Below are 10,362 nucleotides of genomic sequence, written 5' to 3'. Positions count from 1 at the left end.
GAGGATGACACGCGTAAAGCTGAAATACTAAACACCTTTTTCCAAAGCTGTTTCACAGAGGAAGACCGCACTGCAGTTCCTTCTCTAAATCCTCGCACAAACGAAAAAATGGCTGACATCGAAATAAGTGTCCAAGGAATAGAAAAGCAACTGGAATCACTCAACAGAGGAAAGTCCACTGGACCTGACGGGATACCAATTCGAGTCTACACAGAGTACGCGAAAGAACTTGCCCCCCTTCTAACAGCCGTGTACCGCAAGTCTCTAGAGGAACAGAAGGTTCCAAATGATTGGAAGAGAGCACAGGTAGTCCCAGTCTTCAAGAAGGGTCGTCGAGCAGATGCGCAAAACTATAGACCTATATCTCTGACGTCGATCTGTTGTAGAATTTTAGAACATGTTTTTTGCTCGAGTATCATGTCGTTTTTGGAAACCCAGAATCTACTATGTAGGAATCAACATGGATTCCGGAAACAGCGATCGTGTGAGACCCAACTCACTTTATTTGTTCCTGAGACCCAGAAAATATTAGATACAGGCTCCCAGGTAGATGCTATTTTTCTTGACTTCCGGAAGGCGTTCGATACAGTTCCGCACTGTCGCCTGATAAACAAAGTAAGAGCCTACGGAATATCAGACCAGCTGTGTGGCTGGACTGAAGAGTTTTTAGCAAACAGAACACAGCATGTTGTTATCAATGGAGAGACGTCTACAGATGTTAAAGTAGCCTCTGGTGTGCCACAGGGGAGTGTTATGGGACCATTGCTTTTCACAATATATATAAATGACCTAGTAGATAGTGTCGGCTTTTCGCGGATGTTGCTGTAGTATACAGAGAAGTTGCAGCATTAGAAAATTGTAGCAAAATGCAGGAAGATCTACAGTGTGCTCATCAGTGTGGGATCCGTACCAGATCGGGTTGACGGAGGAGATAGAGAAGATCCAAAGAAGAGCGGCGCGTTTCGTCACAGGGTTATTTGGTAACCGTGATAGCGTTACGGAGATGTTTAGCAAACTCAAGTGGCAGACTCTGCAAGAGAGGCGCTCTGCATCGCGGTGTAGCTTGCTCGCCAGGTTTCGAGAGGGTGCGTTTCTGGATGAGGTATCGAATATATTGCTTCCCCCTACTTATACCTCCCGAGGAGATCACCAATGTAAAATTAGAGAGATTCGGGCGCGCACGGAGGCTTTCAGACAGTCATTCTTCCCGCGAACCATACGCAACTGGAACAGGAAAGGGAGGTAATGACAGTGGCACGTAAAGTGCTCTCCGCCACACACCGTTGGGTGGCTTGCGGAGTATAAATGTAGATGTAGAAATAGTGAACAGTCTTTATTGCGCTTTAGGATTGGGCACGCAGGTGCCTTGCGAATTTGTCGTAGCTACGAGGCGATATCTTAATGATGACTTCAGTTTGCCCGCATGCTAGTTGGCTGTGGTACAAGAACGCACTGAACACCGAGTCGTTTGTTGGTGAAGTTCATGCAAAGAATTGCTTGAAAAGTTACACGAGCAGCTGGTGTTCTTTAGTGATTCTTTAGTGAGGAATTTCATCTATTTGGGTGTGTGAATAATCGAAACGTGAGCCACTGGAATGCTAAATAATCGCGGAGAACTCCCTGATAGGCTCCTGAATTCAGATCGTGTAACACATTTGGTGTGCATTGTCGAGAGGAAGGATCGTCGATACTTCCTTTTTTGAAGAAAACAAGACTGAAGTAATTGTGAATTATCATAGTTATGCAAACATGACTTAAAGCGCTGGTTTTGACTAATCTCAGATAAAGTGATATTGAGGGTTTGTGGTTTCAGCAAAATGGCCCACAAGGTGTGAACTGCAATGCGCATTTTGTGAGAGACCTTTCATGGACAATGTTTGTTTAGGGGGATATCTAAAATCAAATATTTACACTGATTTTCCAAGCACCGGTGCCCGCTTTGTGGTGAATATTCGCCAAACAATAGCCTGCATACCCATAGCTATGCTTTAAAGAGCTGTATGAAACTTCAGAATTCGAGTAAACCAGCATAATATATTTATTTGTTGCTTATTGAGCCAAACCAGATTAGGGCCTCAAGGCCCTTTCTTACATCTGACCATCTTTTCACGAAAAAGATATTACATAAAGAGGAAATACGATTATGAGCAACGCATACCAAAGATATTACAAAACCTTCCAAATAATAGTACTAATGACAATAATAATAATAATAACTGACACTAGTAATAATAATAAAGAACACTAAAGTGATATAGATTAGTTTAGTACATTCGAAGCCGTGTTAAGTCACTACTGGCCATTAAAATTGCTACACCAAGACGATGACGTGCTACAGACGCGAAATTTAACCGAGAGGAAGAAGATGCTGTGATATGCAAATGATTAGCTTTTCAGAGCATTCACTCAAGGTTGGCGCCGGTGGCGACACCTACAATTTGCTGACATGAGGACAGTTTCCAACCGATTTCTCATACACAAACAACAGTTGACCGGCGTTGCCTGGTGAAACGTTGTTGTGATGCCTCGTGTAAGGAGGAAAAATGCGTACCATCACGTTTCCGACTTTGATAAAGATCGGATTGTAGCCTATCGCGATTGCGGTTTATCGTATCGCGACATTGTTGCTCGCGTTGGTCGAGATCCAATGACTGTTAGCAGAATACGGAATCGGTGGGTTCAGGAGGGTAATACCGAATGCCGTGCTGGATCCCAACGACCTTGTATCACTAGCAGTCGAGATGACAGGCATCTTATACGCATGGCTGTATCGGATCGTGCAACCACGTCTCGATCCCTGAGTCAACAGATGGGAACGTTTGCAAGACAACAACCATCTGCACGAACAGTTCGACGAAGTTTGCAGCAGCTTGGACTATCAGCTCGGAGACCGTGGCTGCGGTTACCCTTGCGCTGCATCACAGACAGGAGCGCGTGCGATGGTGTACTCAACGACGAACCTGGGTGCACGAATGGCAAAACGTCATTTTTTCGGATGCATCCAGGTTCTGTTTATAGCATCATGATGGTCGCATCCATGTTTGGCGACATCGCGGTGAACGCACATTGGAATCGTGTATTCGTCATCGACATACTGGCGTATCACCCGGCGCGAAGGTATGGGGTGCCACTGGTTACACGTCTCGGTCACCTCTTGTTCGCATTGATGGCACTTTGAACAGTGGACGTTACATTTCAGATGTGTTACGACCCGTGGCTCTACCCTTCATTCGATCCCTGCGAAACCCTACATTTTAGAAGGATAATGCACCACCGCATGTCGCAGGTCCTGTACGGACCTTTCTGGATACAGAAAGTGTTCGACTGCTGCCCTGGCCACCACATTCTCCAGATCCCTCATCAACTGCAAATGCCTGGTCAATGGTGGCCGAGCAACTGGCTCGTCACAATACGCCAGTCACTACTCTTGATGAACTGTGGTATCATGTTGAAGCTGCATCGGCCGCAGTACCGGTACACGCCATCCAAGCTCTGTTTGATTCAATGCCCAAGCGTATCAAGGCCGTTATTACGGCCAGGGGTGGTTGGTTCTGGGTACTGATTTCTCAGGATCTATGCACCCAAATTGCTTGAAAATGTAATCACATGTCAGTTCTATTATAATATCTTTGTCCAATTAATACCCGTTTATCATCTGCATTTCTTATTGGTGTAGCAGTTTTAATGGCCAGTAGTGTATTATCAGGAGTGGAACGGATAAAGGAAGAGGAGGAGATTGAAATGACAGTGACAGTGGCTGTTGGGAAATAAAAGAATATAGAGAACTGTGCCGATATGAGGTAGTGCGGTAGGAAAAAGTTGTGGGGTAGGGAGGTGGGGGAATGACGAGAAAGAGCTGCATAGAATGTAGGAGAGATTGCCATTGTGATAGAAGGTGGACCATTAGCAGTCTTTTGAAGTGTGGCAGCAATTTAATTTCTGTGATATTTTGAGGAAGATTGTTTCAAAGTCGATTTCCTGACATAGAAAGTGATTAAGAGAACATAGCAGTGCTATGTGATGGCAAGTAGTGGGACAAATTTCGTGTCACCCCACTCTGCATTGTTGCCAAATTTATTGAAGATGGTGGCAGCCATAAATGTGGCAATGTCGCAGTGACATCATGGCAGGAAGTTCAAATTTTGGTGGGAAAATAGGTCAACTGGGCTACTTCCACTAACCTAACACACTCTCCTCCCTTCCCCTCCCCATCTGGAAATTGGCAGATAAAGGACTCAGTCTGTGCTGGGCTACCATATAGGATAAACATAAGTATGCATTGTTTATCTAAACAATTTGTCATAGACAGCAGATCCATCCAGTGTGTTCACCATGAAGTCCAGCTGACCTAGTTCACAACACAATTACCAGAGGGTGGTGTTGGCCCACCCCCTCTCCCCTCCTGTGACGCAATCCAAGATGGCGGTCTGGGTGAAAAACGACGGGAAAAGGATTCAGTCTGTGTCTAACTGCTGGACTGCCATGAAGGACGTAATTGTTTACTGTGTGGATGTGACGTTTCCGTTGGAGAAGGAGGAGTATGTTAGCTGTAGCCATGCATGTGAGGACTAACAATATATATATATATATATATATATATATATATATATATATATATATATATATATATATATATATATATCCAGCGCCTGATGAGATGGCACAGCATTCCAGCACTAAAACAAGTATGTATATTTATATACATATCTTATTATTGTTGTAGGTGAGATGGATCAGCAGCATATCGATTCTGAGGAGGATGAAACACTTGGTTGGGTCAGGGAAATGGCTCCAGACGAAGAGGTACAAAGACAGTGTGACCTGGCCCTTTTTGAGGAGAATGACTTACCTGAAGAGGTGGTAGTAATACCGATCAAACTCCCGGCGGAGGTTCGAGCCCTCCCTCGGGCATGGATGTGAGTGTGTGTGTTTGTCCTTAGGATAATTTATGTTAAGTAGTGTGTAAGCTTAGGGACTGATGACCTCAGCTGTCAAGTCCCATGAGATTTCACACACATTTGAACAATACCGGTCAATGTCGATGAGTTGATCAGGCTGAGGCCCAGAGTGGGAAAGGTAATCACTCACTCCGCTTATAACCATGCAATCGTCTGTAGTCATCTACATCAACATCGATACTCTGCAAATCACATTTAAGTTCCTGGCAGAGGGTTCATCGCACCACCTTCACAATTCTTTGTTATTCCAATCTCGTATAAAGCGTGGAAAGAACGAACACCTATATCTTTACGTACGAGCTCTGATTTCCCTTATTTTATCATGGTGATCGTTTCTCCCTAGGTAGGTCGGGGTCAACAAAATATTTTCGCATTCGGAGGAGAAAGTTGGTGAGATTCCGTCGCAACGAAAAACGCCTTTGTTTTACTGATGCCCAGCCCAAATCCTGTATCATTTCTGTGACACTCTCTTCCATATTTCGCGATAATACAAAATGTGCTGCCCTCCTTTGAAGTTTCTCGCTGTACTCCGTCAATCACATCTGGTAAGGATCCCACACCGTGCAACAGTATTCTAAAAGAGGACGGACAAGTGTAGTGTTGGCAATCTCCTTAGTAGATCTGTTGCATTTTCTAAGTGTCCTGCCAATAAAACGCAGTCTTTGGTTAGCCTTCCCCACAACATTTTCTATGTGTTCCTTTCAATTTCAGTTGTTCGCAAGTGTAATACCTGGGTATTTAGTTGAATTTACGGCCTTTAGATTTGACTGATTTATCGTGTAAGTGAAATTTAATGGATTCCTTTTAGTACTCATGTGGATGACCTCACACTTTTCGTTATTTAGGGTCAACTTCCAATTATCGCACCATTCATATTTCTTTTCTAAATCTTTTGCAATTTGTTTTTATCTTCTGATGGCTTTATTAGTCGATAAACGACAGCTTCATCTGCAAACAAACTAACACGGTTGCTCAGATTGTCTTCCAAATCGTTTATATAGAAAAGGAACAGCAAAGAGCCTATAACACTACCTTGGGGAACGCCAGAAATCACTTCTGTTTTACTCGATGACTTTCCGTCAGTTACTACTAACTCTGACCTCTCTGACAGGAACTCACAAATCCAGTCACATAACTGAGACGATAGTCCATAAGCACGCGGTTTCACTACAAGCCCCTTGTGTGGTACAGCGTCAAAAGCCTTTCGGAAATCCAGAAATACGAAATCAATCTGAAATCCTTTCCCAATAGCACTAAACACTTCATGCGGAAAAAGAGCTAGTTGTGTGTCACAAGAACTATGTTTTCTAAATACATGTTGACTGTGTGTCAATAGACCGTTTTCTTCGAGGTAATTCATAATGTTCGAACACAACAGGTGTTCCAGAATCCTGCTGCAGATCGACGGTAATGATATGGGCCTGTAATTTAGTGGATTACTCCTACTACCTTTCATGAGTATTGGTGTTACCTGTACAACTTTCCAGTCTTTGGGTACGGATCTTTCGTCGAGTGAACGGTTGTATATGATTGTTAAGTATGGAGCTAATGCATCAGCGTACTCCGAAAGGAACCTAATTGGTATACAGTCTGGACCAGAAGACTTGCTTTTGTTAAGTGATTTAAGTTGCTTCACTACTCTGACGATATTTACTTCTACGTTACTCACATTGGCAGCTGTTCTTGATTCGAATTCTGGAATATTTACTTCGTCTTCTTTTATGAAGGCATTTCGGAAGGCTGTGTTTAGCAATCCTGCTTTGGCAGCACTGCCTTCGATAGCATCTCCATTGCTATCGCGCAGAGAAGGCATTGATTGTTTCTTGCCGCTAACATAACTTCACATACGACCAGAAGCTCTTTGGATTATCTGCCAGGTTTCGAGACAAAGTTTCGTTATGGAAACTATTATAAGCATCTCTCATTGAAGTACACCCTGAATTTCGAGCTTCTGTAAAAGATCGTCAATCTTGGGGATTTTGCGTCTGTTTAAATTTGTCATGTTTGTTTCGTTTATTCTGAAACAGTGTTCTGACCCGTTTTGTGTACCAAGGAGGATCATCTCCGTCGTTTGTTAATTTATTTGGTACAAATCTCTCAATTGCTGCCGATACTATTTCTTTGCATTCAAGCCACATCTGGTCTACACTTACATTATTAATTGGGGAGGAGTGGTGATTGTCTCTCAGGAAGACGTTAAGTGAGCTTTTTGAATAGGTATATTTTCGTTTAATTTTGGAGGATTTGGGGTTACAATATGTCTCTCAGGGAGACGTTAAGTGATTTTTTTTAATAGGTATATTTTCGTTTATTTTTGGAGGATTTGGCGTTACAATATTCAGTCTCGCTACGACAACCCTGTGTTCACTAATCCACCGACCGCTGTGGCCGAGCGGTTCTAGGCGCTTCAGTCCAGAATCGCACTGCTGCTACGATCGCAGGTTCGAATCCTGCCTTGGGCATGGATGTGTCTGATGTCCTTAGGTTAGTAAGGTTTAAGTAGTTCGAAGTCTAGGGGACTGATGACCTCAGATGTAAAGTCCCATAGTTCCTAGAGCCATTTGAACCATTTCACTAATCCCTTTATCTGTTCTGATGCTCGTTATTAGCTCAGGATTATTTGCTGCTAAGAGGTCAAGTGTGTTTTCACAAACGTTTACTATTCGTGTGGGCTCATGAGCTAACTACTCGAAATAATTTTCAGAGAATGTGCTTAGCTCAATTTCGGATGATGTTTTATGCGTACCTCCGGAATTACACATGTATTTTCGCCAACATATCGAGGGTAAATTAAAGTCACCAGCAACTATAGTCGTATGAGTCGGGTACGTCTTTGAACCTTTAAGAAACTGTATCATCTGAATTGGGAGGTCGGTAAAAGGATCCAATTATTATTTTATTCCGGTTGCCAACAATGACCTCTGCCCATACTAACTCACAGGAAGTATCCAGTTCAATTTCACGACAAGATAAACCACTTATAACAGCAACAAACATGCCACCGCCAACCGTGTTTAGCCTATCCTTTCGGAACACCGTTAGGTTCTTCGCAAAAATTTCGGCTGAGCTTATCCTCGGCTTTAGCCAGCTTTAAGTGCCTATAATTATTTGAGCATCAGTGCTTTCTATTAGCGCTTTTAGCTCTGGTACTTTTCCAACACAACTACGACGATTTCAACTGCTATACCGATGGTTACTGTATCTACGTTTTTCCTGTGTTCGGCCTGCACCCATCGTGACTGAAGCACTTCTTGTGTTTTCCCGAGACCCTCTAACCCAAAAAACTTCCCAGTCCACGCAACACAGTCCCTGTTGCCTGTGTAGCTGCCTCCTGCGTATAGTGGACACCTGACCTATTCAGTGGAACGCGAAACCCAACCACACTTTGGCGCAAATCGAGGAATCTGCGGCCTAAGCGATCGCAGAACCATCTTAGCCTCTCATTCAGACCCTCCACTAGGCTCTGTATCAGAGGTCCGCAATCGTTCCTGACGACTATGATGCGAATGGGTAGCTCTGCTTTCATCTTCCGAGCAAGCCTGGCAGCCTTTACCATTTCTGTCAGCCGCTCGAAACCAGGGAAAATCTCTTCTGGTCCAAAGTGACACACATCATTGGTACCGACGTGAGCCACCACCTGCAGTTGGCTGCACCCTGTGCTCTTCGTGGCATCTGGAAGGACTTGTTTCACTTCTGGAATGACTCCACCCGGTATGCACACTGAGTTTTGGTTTTCTTTCCCTTCTTGGCAGCCAAGTCCCTAAGGGGCCCCATAACACGCCTAGAGTTGGAGCTCCCAACTATCAATAATCACACCCTCTGTGATTGTCTGGATCTTGCAGGCTGGGAGGTTTCCTCTGAAGCGGGACAGGCGACAGCATCTGGCTCAGCGACAGAGTCAACCACAGACAGCACCTGGAACCTGTTTGTCAGACAAAACGGGGAGGCCTTACTTGCAGCTGCCTTGGAAGACTTTAGCGGCCTGCTACGCTCTGGGGCGACCTCCCACTCGACCTCAATGCGAGCAGTAACTGGGCTGGCGCCTGGTGAGGACTGATCGGAGGACTCGAACGTGCTGGACGTCCGTTGGATCCCCATGACCAGCCCACAATGGTGGTGCCCATCCACTGCAGCCTCAAGAAATGTAACCGAAGCCGTCACAGTCTGGATCTGAGAGCGAAGTGTCCGCAGCTCATGGTCGTGCGGTAGCGTTCTCGCTTCCCACGCCCGGGTTCCCGGGTTCGATTCCCGGCGGGGTCAGGGATTTTCTCTGCCTCGTGATGACTGAGTGTTGTTTGCTGTCCTTAGGTTACTTAGGTTTAAGTAGTTCTAAGTTCTAGGGGACTGATGACCATAGATGTTAAGTCCCATAGTGCTCAGAGCCATTTGAACCATTTGAGAGCGAAGTGCCACCAACTCGGCTCACATCTGCACACAAGAATAGCAGTCCTTGTCCATACTAAAGACCGCGGAAAACTAAACTATGCAGATAAATGGACTATCGGCACGTGCTGTGCAACTCTGCTGTAGACACTGACGAAAACACGTGAGCTGTGTCTAACAAATTAGATTAATACACAGAGATTCAAAAACCTAACTACCAAAGCATTCAGGTGAAACTAAATAATTCGCCCCTGATTTGGAATTTGCAATATGTCACAAAATCGGTTTACTTTCCGACGCAAACGAAAAAGCAAGAACTGTGGCTATTACATATTAAATTACTCAAGAAACTAAACTACACTCCTGGAAATTGAAATAAGAACACCGTGAATTCATTGTCCCAGGAAGGGGAAACTTTATTGACACATTCCTGGGGTCAGATACATCACATGATCACACTGAGAGAACCACAGGCAAATAGACACAGGCAACAGAGCATGCACAATGTCGGCACTAATACAGTGTATATCCACCTTTCGCAGCAATGCAGGCTGCTTTTCTCCCATGGAGACGATCGTAGAGATGCTGGATGTAGTCCTGTGGAACGGCTTGCCATGCCATTTCCACCTGGCACCTCAGTTGGACCAGCGTTCGTGCTGGACGTGCAGACCGCGTGCGACGACGCTTCATCCAGTCCCAAACATGCTCAATGGGGGACAGATCCGGAGATCTTGCTGGCCAGGGTAGTTGACTTACACCTTCTAGAGCACGTTGGGTGGCACGGGATACATGCGGACGTGCATTGTCCTGTTGGAACAGCAAGTTCCCTTGCCGGTCTAGGAATGGTAGAACGATGGGTTCGATGACGGTTTGGATGTACCGTGCACTATTCAGTGTCCCCTCGACGATCACCAGTGGTGTACGGCCAGTGTAGGAGATCGCTCCCCACACCATGATGCCGGGTGTTGGCCCTGTGTGCCTCGGTCGTATGCAGTCCTGATTGTGGCGCTCACCTGCACGG

This window comes from Schistocerca serialis, chromosome 9 (genome assembly GCF_023864345.2).
Source record: "Schistocerca serialis cubense isolate TAMUIC-IGC-003099 chromosome 9, iqSchSeri2.2, whole genome shotgun sequence".
Classification (NCBI taxonomy): Eukaryota; Metazoa; Arthropoda; class Insecta; order Orthoptera; family Acrididae; genus Schistocerca; species Schistocerca serialis.
Note: the sequence above shows the minus strand (reverse complement) of the source record.